We start from the raw sequence: 11,581 nt of genomic DNA on the forward strand, positions 1-11,581 counted from the left end.
CAGCCTATCCAGATCCCTCTGCAAAGCCTCTCTGCCCTCGAGCAGATAGACACTTCTACCCAGCTCGGTGTCGTCTGCAGACTTACTGGGGGTGCACTCCATCCCTTCTTCCAAATCATTGATGAAGATGTTAAATAGGAGCGGCCCCAGTACTGAGCCCTGGAGGACACCACTCGTGACCGGCAGTCAACTGGATTTAACTCCGTTGACCATCTTTGGATTTGGCCATCTAATCAGCTCTTTCCAGAAATTTTGGGAAACAAGAAGAGCGTATATCAAGATGCTTCTTTTAAAGTATCTTTCACTTTTCTTTGTCCTCATTACACACAAGGAATTTCTCTTTCTGTGTCAGACAAGGGTTATTCTTTCTTTTACCATTCTAAGTTTCTTTTCATTAGTCCTTTCCCCATTTTTCATCCGGAAAGGACAATTTTCTGCCACAAAATCTGGTTATTTATTCAGAATCTCCTGCTATGCTTGTTTAGACAAGAATATTTTGGTGATCAGTGGTTTGGTTAAGCTGTTCAGTTACTTTGAAGCGGGAGACTACCGTGCATGCCAAACAGCTGGAAAATTTTTAAAGAAAGCCGTGAACAATAAGGTCAAAAAAGAAAGGCAACAAAAAATACTTCCACAACTTTTCCTCATGTTTCTAGTGAAAATCTCTCCCTGTCATCTCCTACAACTGACTGTGGTTAAGGGAAGATTGAATCTCAAGCCACAGTACCTTCTTAAGGAATGCACAGATAGGACTCCCTGGTTTACGTCGTTTCCTCTTATGCCTGCAGCTTCCTGCTTCATGGAATTTCCACGTTTGTGACACTCAGATACAGCAATCTACAGGCCTTTTTTGCTTATGATCTGGTGAGATTTTGCTCTTCTATTTCTTTTGCTAGATCGTCATTAGCTTTCCCATCAGACTGCCTATCTCCATGTCATTTCTTTCTAATATGATTCTTACTCCTCACTTTGATGTAGTAACTTTCCACCTTCCCTCCAACTTACTGTGTGTTTACAACCCTCTTCCTGTGTATAAACTTCCATTCCTACTGGCTCCTTTTACTTGCAATCCTTCCTGTCTTTCTTTGCACCCTTCTTTCTTTTAGAGCCATTCTCAAAACATCTCAGTATGACAACTGAAAACACATGTACAATAGCACAGATTTAGAACTGTGCAGGGGTATCTATCAGCTGAGCATGGAATGTCTCACCAGAAGGACATATCTGAAATAATTTAGATGAATCGCACGCTAGCGATGCCTGTTTCTTTGAAATGGTGTAAAAGGAGCCTAGGGTCACTAGCTCACTATAGCTGTCTATACTGTAGACACTAAATTCACAGAAGAATCTCAGCATATGCACTAACATTTTATATAAGTACTGTGCTGCTTATTTAAATATCTGTGGATACATGCATAGTGATACTTGCTAAGTTTCAGATCTTAGATATAAGGGAATATTGACACTTTTTTGTTAAACACCCAAATGTAAAACAATAAAAATTTAAATACTAAAAGGGTAAAGCTTATCTTTACCTTTTCTGTCTCCTCTGTCTGGGCTATGTTGGAGGGACCTCATGTTTCTTTTACTATCTCAGTTGAAAGCTAGAGGTAATGAAAGCAAGATCTGAGGAAGTGTGATGTAAACAAGAGGTGGATTATGTCCACATCCTTAATTTGATCTTGAAACTGATTTTCTGAGCTGTGTAATCTGACAAATAGTTGGATATTTTCAGTAATCTTTATTGTTTTCTGTATTACTCTTATTACTCTTTCTCCTGTTTTGATGTTTGGGGACATATCACAGACCAGCATTCTTCTGTATACTCTCTTACGTTACTGAAGAACTGAAAGAAAAAGCTGAACCTAGTAAAAAATGTTTTACGGTTTTATATAAGGCAAAAGGCAACTGGAAAGGACATGCAGCTAGTCACAAAGTACAATGAAAGTATAGCATTGGTGAGGAAAGACATAATTTTACAAATCAGTAAAGCCAGTATCTTCTCAGTTAAAATTTCAGTTTTTATCAGCTGCTGAAATGTTTGATAAATGAAGTAATTATATTGTCCAGAAACCAGTTTAATAATGACTTTAAGTTGAATATTTTCTTAAGAGTATTATTAAACTGATTGATAAAGCAGTATTTCATTCAGTTCTTTAAACTTCAGGTTTAGCAGTTTGTGCCATTAAAGTTACAGACCCAGCATAAAGTAAAAATATAGACTAAAATACCTTGGTAATTTATGGCTTAGAGATCATAGAAATCTAAATGAAGATATTCTTAAAATGAATATTTACTTAACTGGATACACTTAAATTAAGTGTATATTAAATTGAAAAAGCTTAGCAATAAAATGCTCAACTAATGAGTTGGAATTTACGTTAGAATATCCATTTCAGTGGCTAACATTTGATCAATCTTAATGGGTTTAAATCCCAGCTCAGTCTTAGTCCCTAGCTACTGCTTGGATGTCAAGCTGGCTGTGTTCAGCAAAGATACAAGACTTTAAGTCTTGAAAGTGTATCTAAAAATGGGATGTGACACTTCAGAGCTGAGTGCTGCATTGCCTAATATTCAGTTGTCTAGCCCCCAGATACAATCCAAATACCTAAATTAGGCACAATTTCTCTAAACAATGCAGAGGAACAAAACCTCACAATGGACTTTAGTAGTAGACTGTGAGAACTTGTTTTGATTTGAGTGTTGTCTACGTGTAATAGAAGAGTCAAGTTTGAACATGGAGATAACCTTTATATAACAATGCTGGGACTGGAAAATTGATCCGATTACGATTCTCTCCTAGGCAGCCCTTAAAATAAAGGGGGTTGAAGGAATATTTTTCCATGCATGTTTTGAGATTAGGGTGCCCTAATCACCAAATATAGAGTAGCCCAGCAGGGGCCAGAGATCGCCTTTCTCTGTTGAGGCCAGAGGCATTGTGCAGCCAGGAAAATGTCTACAGGGAGCAAACAGAAAGCAGGGAGCAAAGCTCTATCTCCCAGCACTCAGGACATTCAGTCAATGAATCCTAGATGCTCTTCACTGGCACTTTTAACCTTGTATTTAAAGAGTCTATTACACGTATAATCTCTCCATATATATGTTTGCATGTAAGTATATATGTTTATAAAGCCCTACTGGATTATAGTCTGCCTTGTTTAGACTATTCCTTGTTTCAGTTTAGCAAATTCCTCTACTGAGTCATTATCCTTTAGCCTTTCTTTTTTTTCACGCTTTGTTTTTAAAACTCCAAAGTGTAGAAATCTCTTACTTTCAACTTACTGCTCACCCCTCAAGTGTGATTCTCATCTCAGTTCAGCTGTTTTTGAATGGATGAACTTAATGATGTTAGTTAGAGCTACAAAAATTATTGAAAAAAGTTTAATTGACCTGCAGTACTGCAAATTGTGAATATCTGACCTTTGTGTGGAATACACACACCCCACAACTAAAAGTCTAACCTGTCTGTATTCTAGATAAACACTTCTGAAAAGCAATGCTATAATTTCACATGTTGAATCAGAGCTCATTACGTGATAAAAAGAGATAAGGAACAGGGTCTCTCTGACAGCCTGCTCTTTTCCTGAGTTCCTGAACTGTGTTAGGACAGCAAAACAAGTGCTTATTGTCTCCCTGCAAAATCGTCTCTCCAACGTGGTTCCTACTCATCTAGGAAAGGATTAAGGAGATTAACTCATTTCACAGTGTGGAGGTGATTTTCTTCATTTATGCAACTAATTCTTCAGACTATGAAAGAAATGAGTTAAGTTTGTTTTCCATCCACATCTCCTTTCTTCCAAGAATGCTTGGCTCCTAAGGAAAACAAGGTACTAGGTTCACAAGGCCAGGAGGAATACAAGCAAGGATCCAGTCTGTAACCTAGTGAGACCGGATCTCACAGGGGAGACAATGGTTCCCTGAAACTTGCTGTCCCTGAGGCATTATAAATGACTCCTCTTCCTCCTTCTCTCATCTTTTAAAAGAGAGGTAACTGTAGCTACTTTTTCTGTAGGAAGTCCAGTCCTATCAGTGTGCGTTACATGTGGTGGATCCTATTTTAAGCACCTCCTTAGATCAGGTCTTAATTACAGTAAAGCAGATACTCTTCATAGGAAGAGATGGCAGATTTACTATACTGAATATGCAGAAGGTTCCAGCTCATTTTTGAAATCACATTTCTATACATGAAACTAGAAGTGTTGAGAGGCAGGGGCAGCACATCATAATTTTTCATTGTCTCTATATGTGGCACTATTTTCCTCTGATCTTATTGTAAGAAGGATCTGTTAGCATTGATACTTGTACCAATATTAATAAAGTATTTCCATTATGTCAGTCAAAGAATTCCAAGTAATGTCCCTTCTTAACTGCTTTCCCTGTAGGTGTTACCTTATTTTCACACCAATGTAGTTACAGGGCTAGATTATTAAATACATTGTAAGGTAACATTTGCATGTCGGAAGTCTGCCTTTTGAACAGATATAACCATGGAAAAGCTTGAATGGGAAATTGTGGTGTATTTGACAACGTTCTCACCTTACTACATGAGTTATCCCCTGAAAGTTCATGGGTTACGCACTACACACAATCATATAATCTTGCCTTTGTCTAAAAAAAAATTACCCATGGCAAGGGACCAAATATAAGAAAATATCAAAGTGTGTGACATGAGGTTATTAATAATAGGCTCATCATAAGCCTTACAATGATGCCTTATGAGGTCAAGGGATCCCACTGCATCAGTTACAGGCATCCCCATGGAGGGCTTTTTTTAGTAGATTTGTATTAACATAATTCTTTAAATAAATAAATATTGTTCTGGGGAATAAGAGAAAATGATGATGAGCAGTTGTATGTGATTTCTGAAGACAAGTGTCTTGAGAAGTTCTAAGGTTACAATTGCAGTTATAAAAACAGTTTATTTGACTCTCCGCTTTTTATAGTTGAGTCACCCTCGTGTCTGTCTTCTCATGAGTGACTTTTAGTTGCGCTAACTGCTCTGTATGTCAGCAATGGAGAAAAGAGGACAATGAAGACTGACTTAGATTTTTCCTCTGCCACTTTCTGAATTTTATCTCTAAGTAGCAGCACTTTCAACTTCTGACCTCAGAAGAATGTACAAAGTCTGAAACACAATTCTAAACTGAGTTCCAAACTGCGCTATGTGATGACAGTTACTGCAGTGGAAATAGCAGCGGAAAATAGAAAAATTTGTTGGAAAATAGAAAAATTTGTAGTTCAACGGCTGTAAAACTATGATTGTCTGGTCTTCCCTAATTTCCTTACAATCCTTTAAACGCTGGCTTTATGCACAGACACCGGACTTCTTTATTTGTACTGATGTTAATTAACACAGTCTCCTAGATAATCAGCCTATCTTTGCTAAAATGAGAAGATTGTGCACAAAAAGAGATGTTGTGTACAGGTGAGGACTAAGCAGAAAACGTTGTAGCAATTTGCTGAACACGGAGCCTTATTGAGGATGCAGTCCTGAATAATACACACTAGCTTTGCTCTTCCCCCTTTAGTGTGTGTAGAGAAGCCATGAATCATTCATGGTCTCCCAGCTGAGCGGGGCTTCAAAGGGGCTGGTTGTGATTGGGTGTCCTGGGTGAATTGCCGCGCTGCAGAAACGCCTGCACCCCCAGCACTGGAGGGGTGAGGAAGCACTTTCATCTGGGCCTCCAAAGTGTTTCGGGTCACAGTTCACCAGGAGATAACGATGTAGATGTACATTCAGAATTAGCTGCGGAGATACCTGTGTAGTGCGGTGTGGAAAAGTGAGCCAGTTAGATCCCCAGTGGATGCTGTGAATCAATTACTGTATTCTGAATACAAGGTTGGCTGCAGGGGATAAACAGATGTCAGAGAATTTTTCCCTAATAAGACCATAGTAATAGAAGAGCACTGTCAGCTTCATTTTACATTAAAAATCTCATTTCCTCTTTATATGACCAGTTTTATTAGGCCTCTAAACAAAGATATTTTATGTAACTGATAGCTGTATAATGAGAATAGTATCATTAAATTTTTTTCTTCTTTAACAAAGACTGAGAGAGAAAGCAGAAATGAATCTCACCGAAGTTAGAAGGCTGGATGTTCATTCCTTTTCCTTTTCAATGAAGGTGAGTACTGAATGGCATACAGCTGCCTTTTATGCTGAATCACAATCACCTACATTGCAGAGCAAAATATTCTTAGAACAAAAGTTGGTGATTAGCTTGCCTTGGTCTCTGTACTTTCTGCATATTTTATCAGTATCTGGTATACAAAGCTGTGGTCAGAAACAAGAAATAGCTCTGGTTTTAGTTAATAAAACTTACAACAGATCACATGCAGTTAGCACCATACATTCTGTATTTTTCATTACCTTACAAAAATTGAAATAGCAGGACACAGGAGCACACTGTGTCTTTCTTTGAATTTTGAGAGTAAAAGAAATGAACCATTAAAGATATTTATTATCTGTTATCTTACTCTCTCGAATAGAACGCAAGCACAATACTCATTGCAAATCGTCTGCAGATAGTGAAACGCTAGATCAAGGGGATACTAAACACTAGACCTTTGGACACTGCGTTCATAAATTGTTCGCATGCGGTTTATGCTAAGGGTTTTTCATTTTTGAAGGTAAATTGGAGCCAATGCTGAGATTTTTTAATTCACACTATTACCGTGAAGACAGTGTAGCTTCATGTGGCAGAAATCAGAGCAAAATTTGGCTTTAAATATTAGTTTACAATAACTGCCTTTAAGTGTAATGTTTAAACTCACAGCATATCTTAAATGAAAATTTAATTCTGAACACTTCAGAAGAAGGAAAACAAAAGAGAATTTGTTTTCCTTCAGAAAACATTCAGAGCATTTTTGACAAACAGGTCAACCTTCTGAGTATCTCTACAAAATTATGCTTTTACACAGCTCATATTTACCAAATTCAATTCAGTATTGTTTCAGTAAATAAGACATAAGTATAACCTAAGGTTTTGTTCGCTGAAATTAATTTAAGCAACACAGGCAAAGACATGACCTGAAACCCTATTGCTGAGTTGTCTAAACCTGGCTCTCTCCCCAGCTTTAGCACGTACATGGCAAATAAAATTCAGAAGTTTGTCTCTTGAGACAACCACATATTGATAATACGTCCCTGTGCAGGTGGTAACACAATGCTTGAGTCTATAACCTCTCCACGTCAAGACCTGAGCAGTTCTCTGATTTCTACTTTCCTGGGATTTGTCTACACTGGAAACTTGGAAATAATAGTAGGAGCAATGGTATAAAACTTCTCCTCAAAACTTGTCTCTCCCTAGGGTTTCTTTCCAGGACTAGCTGTGCCCTAAATCATAATGATTGTGGTAGCACTCCCCTGAGTGCGAGCACTGCAACCTTCCCTAGCCACCGTTGGCTACGTGCACCATCGTTCCTCTGATAGACATCTCCTTCTCTGCAGTACAGCAATCACAGGGAGCAGAGGGACGATGGCAAACAGAAACTTATTTCAGAATCGTATGCTTTCCCTCTCCAATTCCTTTAAATGCAGCATATGCAATATTAGTAACCCTAAAATGTGTCATCTATACTGATGCATTATCTAACATTCTTCTTATTCTGTAAATTACTATTTGTATGTTGCAGCTTAGTGCTGGGAAGGAAACTAACCCCTCGCTTATCTTCTGAAACCCTTCTATTAATGTATCTTCAATGGAAAGATCTGTTGCTTCTCTCCATCTGGGATAGAGGAGCTCAATGTTCCTGTTCACATTTCGCCTTCAAGACAAGCTGTGGTACTTGTTGCTGAAGTGGCATAAACTTGGGCATTCATGGTATTCAAGATGATCATAAAATCAAGTGTTAAACTGTAATGGCAGAGATATTTTCAAAAGAATTCTGTGACATGAGTGCTTCAAAACTGTGGACAATGAAATATGCTAAGTAGCTTCATAAATTTTCTAGGTAAAAGGCTAATGGTTGTGTAGTCACCAGTTACTCCTGAATTCGATCTTCTAGCTTCATGTAGCCCAACCTCTAAAATATTTGCAGGAATTTTATTGTCAGAATTCCATTACAGCTATAGAAATCCAAACTTAATACATAGGTAAGGGACTGTAGAATTTGTTGCTCATAGAGTGAATAAAAATCAGCAAGGTCTTAGTCACTTGGATTTGTCTACGGCTTAAGTTTGTGCAATTTCAGTCCTTTTTAATTGAAAAAAAAAATCTACGTATTTTGCACATCTGTGAACATCAGTGGAATACCTTTTGCTCTAGTGGCACTGTGCTGAATTATAACAGCCATGGACTAAATACAAAGAAAGTCACGAGTTTCTGATATTCAGTACTAGGGCCATGACTCTGTGGGAGAGTTGTCTCTCACTAGTGATAACTTGGCCAATAACGTCATCAGCCCAGGGGTGTCCAATGTACAATAGTATCTGGAACAGCTAAACAGGAAAAAAAATCACAAAAGGAAGTGAATAATGACAATAACATGGGAGCTTCAGGAGCACTCATATTCAAGGGAGATTTCCAGGAAAAAAATGACTATGTGTTTCTGAATAGTGCTTTCTGCACTTGCCTTTAGTTCTTCAATGCCAATTTGCACCAAGGAGATGCCAGTTACTTTGGGATCCTTTGGGATCCATGCCATAAGAAAGACATGGATACTCAAAATTGGTTAAAACTAGCGGAAAAGGTAATAGCAATCATACGTCCTTTCTTATTCTGGGAACCCCAGGTGACGGAGCATCAGATGAGTCTCTTCACTCTGAGCACGCCACGCTGAGCAAGCCACTCCCTGGTGATGTTCTCCTCATCTTTGTGCGATTTTTTGAGCATGCAAAGCTTACAGTCTGCTACCTGCACCATACTGAACTTTCTAAATGGTGCACCAAGATTCACTGAGAGTGATTACACATCTCCACAGGAATGGGCTCCTACAAGCAGTAGGCAGAGGTGGTATTGTTAAAGGTGGCATGTACGAATGTCACAGTATGTGCTCAGGTTATACAGCAGTCACTCATGTTAAAACATACAGGAGTCTAAAGCCAAGATGTATGGTTAAACCCTACTGAGATTCTGCATGAAACCATTGTCCCATCACTACAGTGTTTTCTGCAGTGGCCCATTACAAATATTTTCTCTGAGTTTCTCATGGACTTTTTTTCAGATTCTTTTGAAAATAGAGATGAAGGAAAAGTCAGAAGAAGCAACCTAAAGAATCTGCCAGATTCTATTTATAGGATCAAAATGTGGCAAGGTAAGGGCTCAGACTCAATGGATGTGATACATGTTTGCATAGCATTTCAAAAAGCAGAGCCACAGGAAGGGGAAATAAAAATGAATGAACAGAATTGTTTCCTTTTAGTGATGATATTGAGTGAAGTTCTTTAACTTTCTGTACTGTAAACCTGAACTGTTGTTCACTGACCCATATGCTTTTGTACACACTACCTTTGTAGATTAGCTGTGAGGATCTAATGATACATGAAAAGAAAGGTACATAGAAAGAGGTTTTACCTTTCATTTAATACATCTATTGGAATCAGAAAAATGTACGTTTCTGCATGCACACATATTTTCTGAATTCTCTGCCAAGCTGACAAGTTTAGTAATATACTTATTTCAAATAAATTCTGTGTTTCTCTAGAAAGATCCTTCCCTGGGCTTTCATATGCCATGTAGAAATATATTCAGGTCCAAAGACCGTGGTTTAAACAGTCTTTTCTTTCATAATGGATGAATATTTGGGAGTCACAGTTGCCAAGTGGTTAAGGCGTTGGACTAGAAATCCAATGGCGGTTCCCCACACAGGTTCGAATCCTGTCCGTGACGCCAGCATGCCTTTCAGGGGGGCCGGTTAGCTCAGTCAGTAGAGTGTAGTGCTACCAACACTAAGGTCGCAGGTTCGATTCCCATTCGGTCCCCATGCGTTTCCTGATCTACTCGAGAGGTAGCGTCCCTGGTGGCAGGGAGGCTGGATTAAAATGATCTCTAAGGTCCCTTCCAGCCTAGGCCATTCTATGATTCTATAGTTCTAATACGCCATTACCTGGAGAAGACTGAAGTGATAATTGGTTTCAAACATAAAAACACAATGCTATAAATTCCTAGGTGTTTTCGAAGCATTGTTCATCTAAACAGTTCCTATGTCTTCGATGTGCCAATTTACATGGGTGAATGAGGTTTACAATCTACTATTGATCTGTCTGTGTATTGTCAACAAGAAGAACCTTGAGTCTGGAATTCGTAAAGCTTAGGACAGTGTATGACATCATAAAAGGAGTGAAAAAATTTCTCTGGTAAAACATATTTAACTAGATGTTTAAATTTGCTGGTCACTTCCTGCCTTCCACCCCACACTTTTTTGAAAACCTTAAACCTCAAAGCTCTGGTTGCTACAGTAAGAAACTGCTGGTATGTGACTAATAAGTTTAGCACTAACAAAAAAAAAAAAAGAAAAAAGAAAAAAAATTGCAGTTCCAGACACCACTGGCATTTGATTACTGTTTCCATCTTTGCTAACAGGTTTGAACTACAGGTCAAATACTCACTTGACATCAATCAGAAAAACTGCTTTAGACTTAAAGATAGGCATGCATATTTACCCCAGCTGAAAAATCTAAACCCATGCCCCATACAAAATGAATCAGAAGGGAAACCAAACTATAGTTTTACTGAGATCAAGGAGAATCTTCAGACTCGTTTTTAGAGACAGAGTTTGCAATGCATGCTGTAGGGAATAAAATACGTGGGTTTAATTATCAACAACAGGCCTAAGGACACAATCAGATTAAATTTAAACATGTGTGTAAGAAACAAAATAAATATAGATATAAGGAGATGGGAAAAGATACAAATCAATCTCGAGGGAGGTGAGAAGGAAAGGGATTAATAATTAAAATGTATATACTACTTGTTTATTCTTAGAGTTGTACCTGTGAGCATGACAAGTATGAATTCCTTAGACTTTGTGATGCTGTGTCAGAGTTTCACGAGGGATTGAAAAAGAATCTAATAACTGAATAGATCAGTCTCAGAAGTAGTAACCTGTCAACTGTTTGTGTTTATCACAAAACTTAAATACACAGAGTCCTATAATCTCCAGCTTACATTGTCTGTACAAATACAGAGCATGTGCCTTGAAAAAAAAATTCCTACCCATTTTAAATTGCTACGTTTTGGGTAAAATTACTGCTATCTCTTCTAGCTTATTACAGAATTTTTAGATATGCCTGCACAGGTAAATAGTAGTCAGAGGAGTCAAGCACTACAATCCCGAGTGCCTCATGCTTAATTTTCAACTTACTCTCCAGGTCTTTTTAGGACCTCTTCAGCTAATTTTCTCCAACATGTCTTCTCTAGAGAGAGGTAGCCCTAAGCAGTTTGGATGTGATCCAGTCTGTGTCACTTGGCCTTAGGGCAAGGATCAGTCCTTTACTCTTTTTTTTTTTTCCCCAAGAACAGTGCCAAAAATGGGACAAAGAAATCACTTTCAAGATACGGGGAACAGATCAGCATGAATTTTCTCATTTTTCACTTCATATGAATCCATAATAAATAGTAACATTTTAAAGGTAATTTTT

General features: G+C 38.1%; 1 non-coding gene across 1 annotated transcript; it reads left to right on the plus strand.

The window, feature by feature from the left end:
• Positions 1-9,748: 9,748 nt before the first annotated feature.
• On the plus strand, positions 9,749-9,830 carry TRNAS-AGA. Its single transcript has one exon. It is a non-coding gene; the product is annotated as a tRNA-Ser (tRNA).
• Positions 9,831-11,581: the final 1,751 nt, after the last annotated feature.

This window comes from Apaloderma vittatum, unplaced genomic scaffold (genome assembly GCF_000703405.1).
Source record: "Apaloderma vittatum isolate BGI_N311 unplaced genomic scaffold, ASM70340v1 scaffold11090, whole genome shotgun sequence".
Classification (NCBI taxonomy): Eukaryota; Metazoa; Chordata; class Aves; order Trogoniformes; family Trogonidae; genus Apaloderma; species Apaloderma vittatum.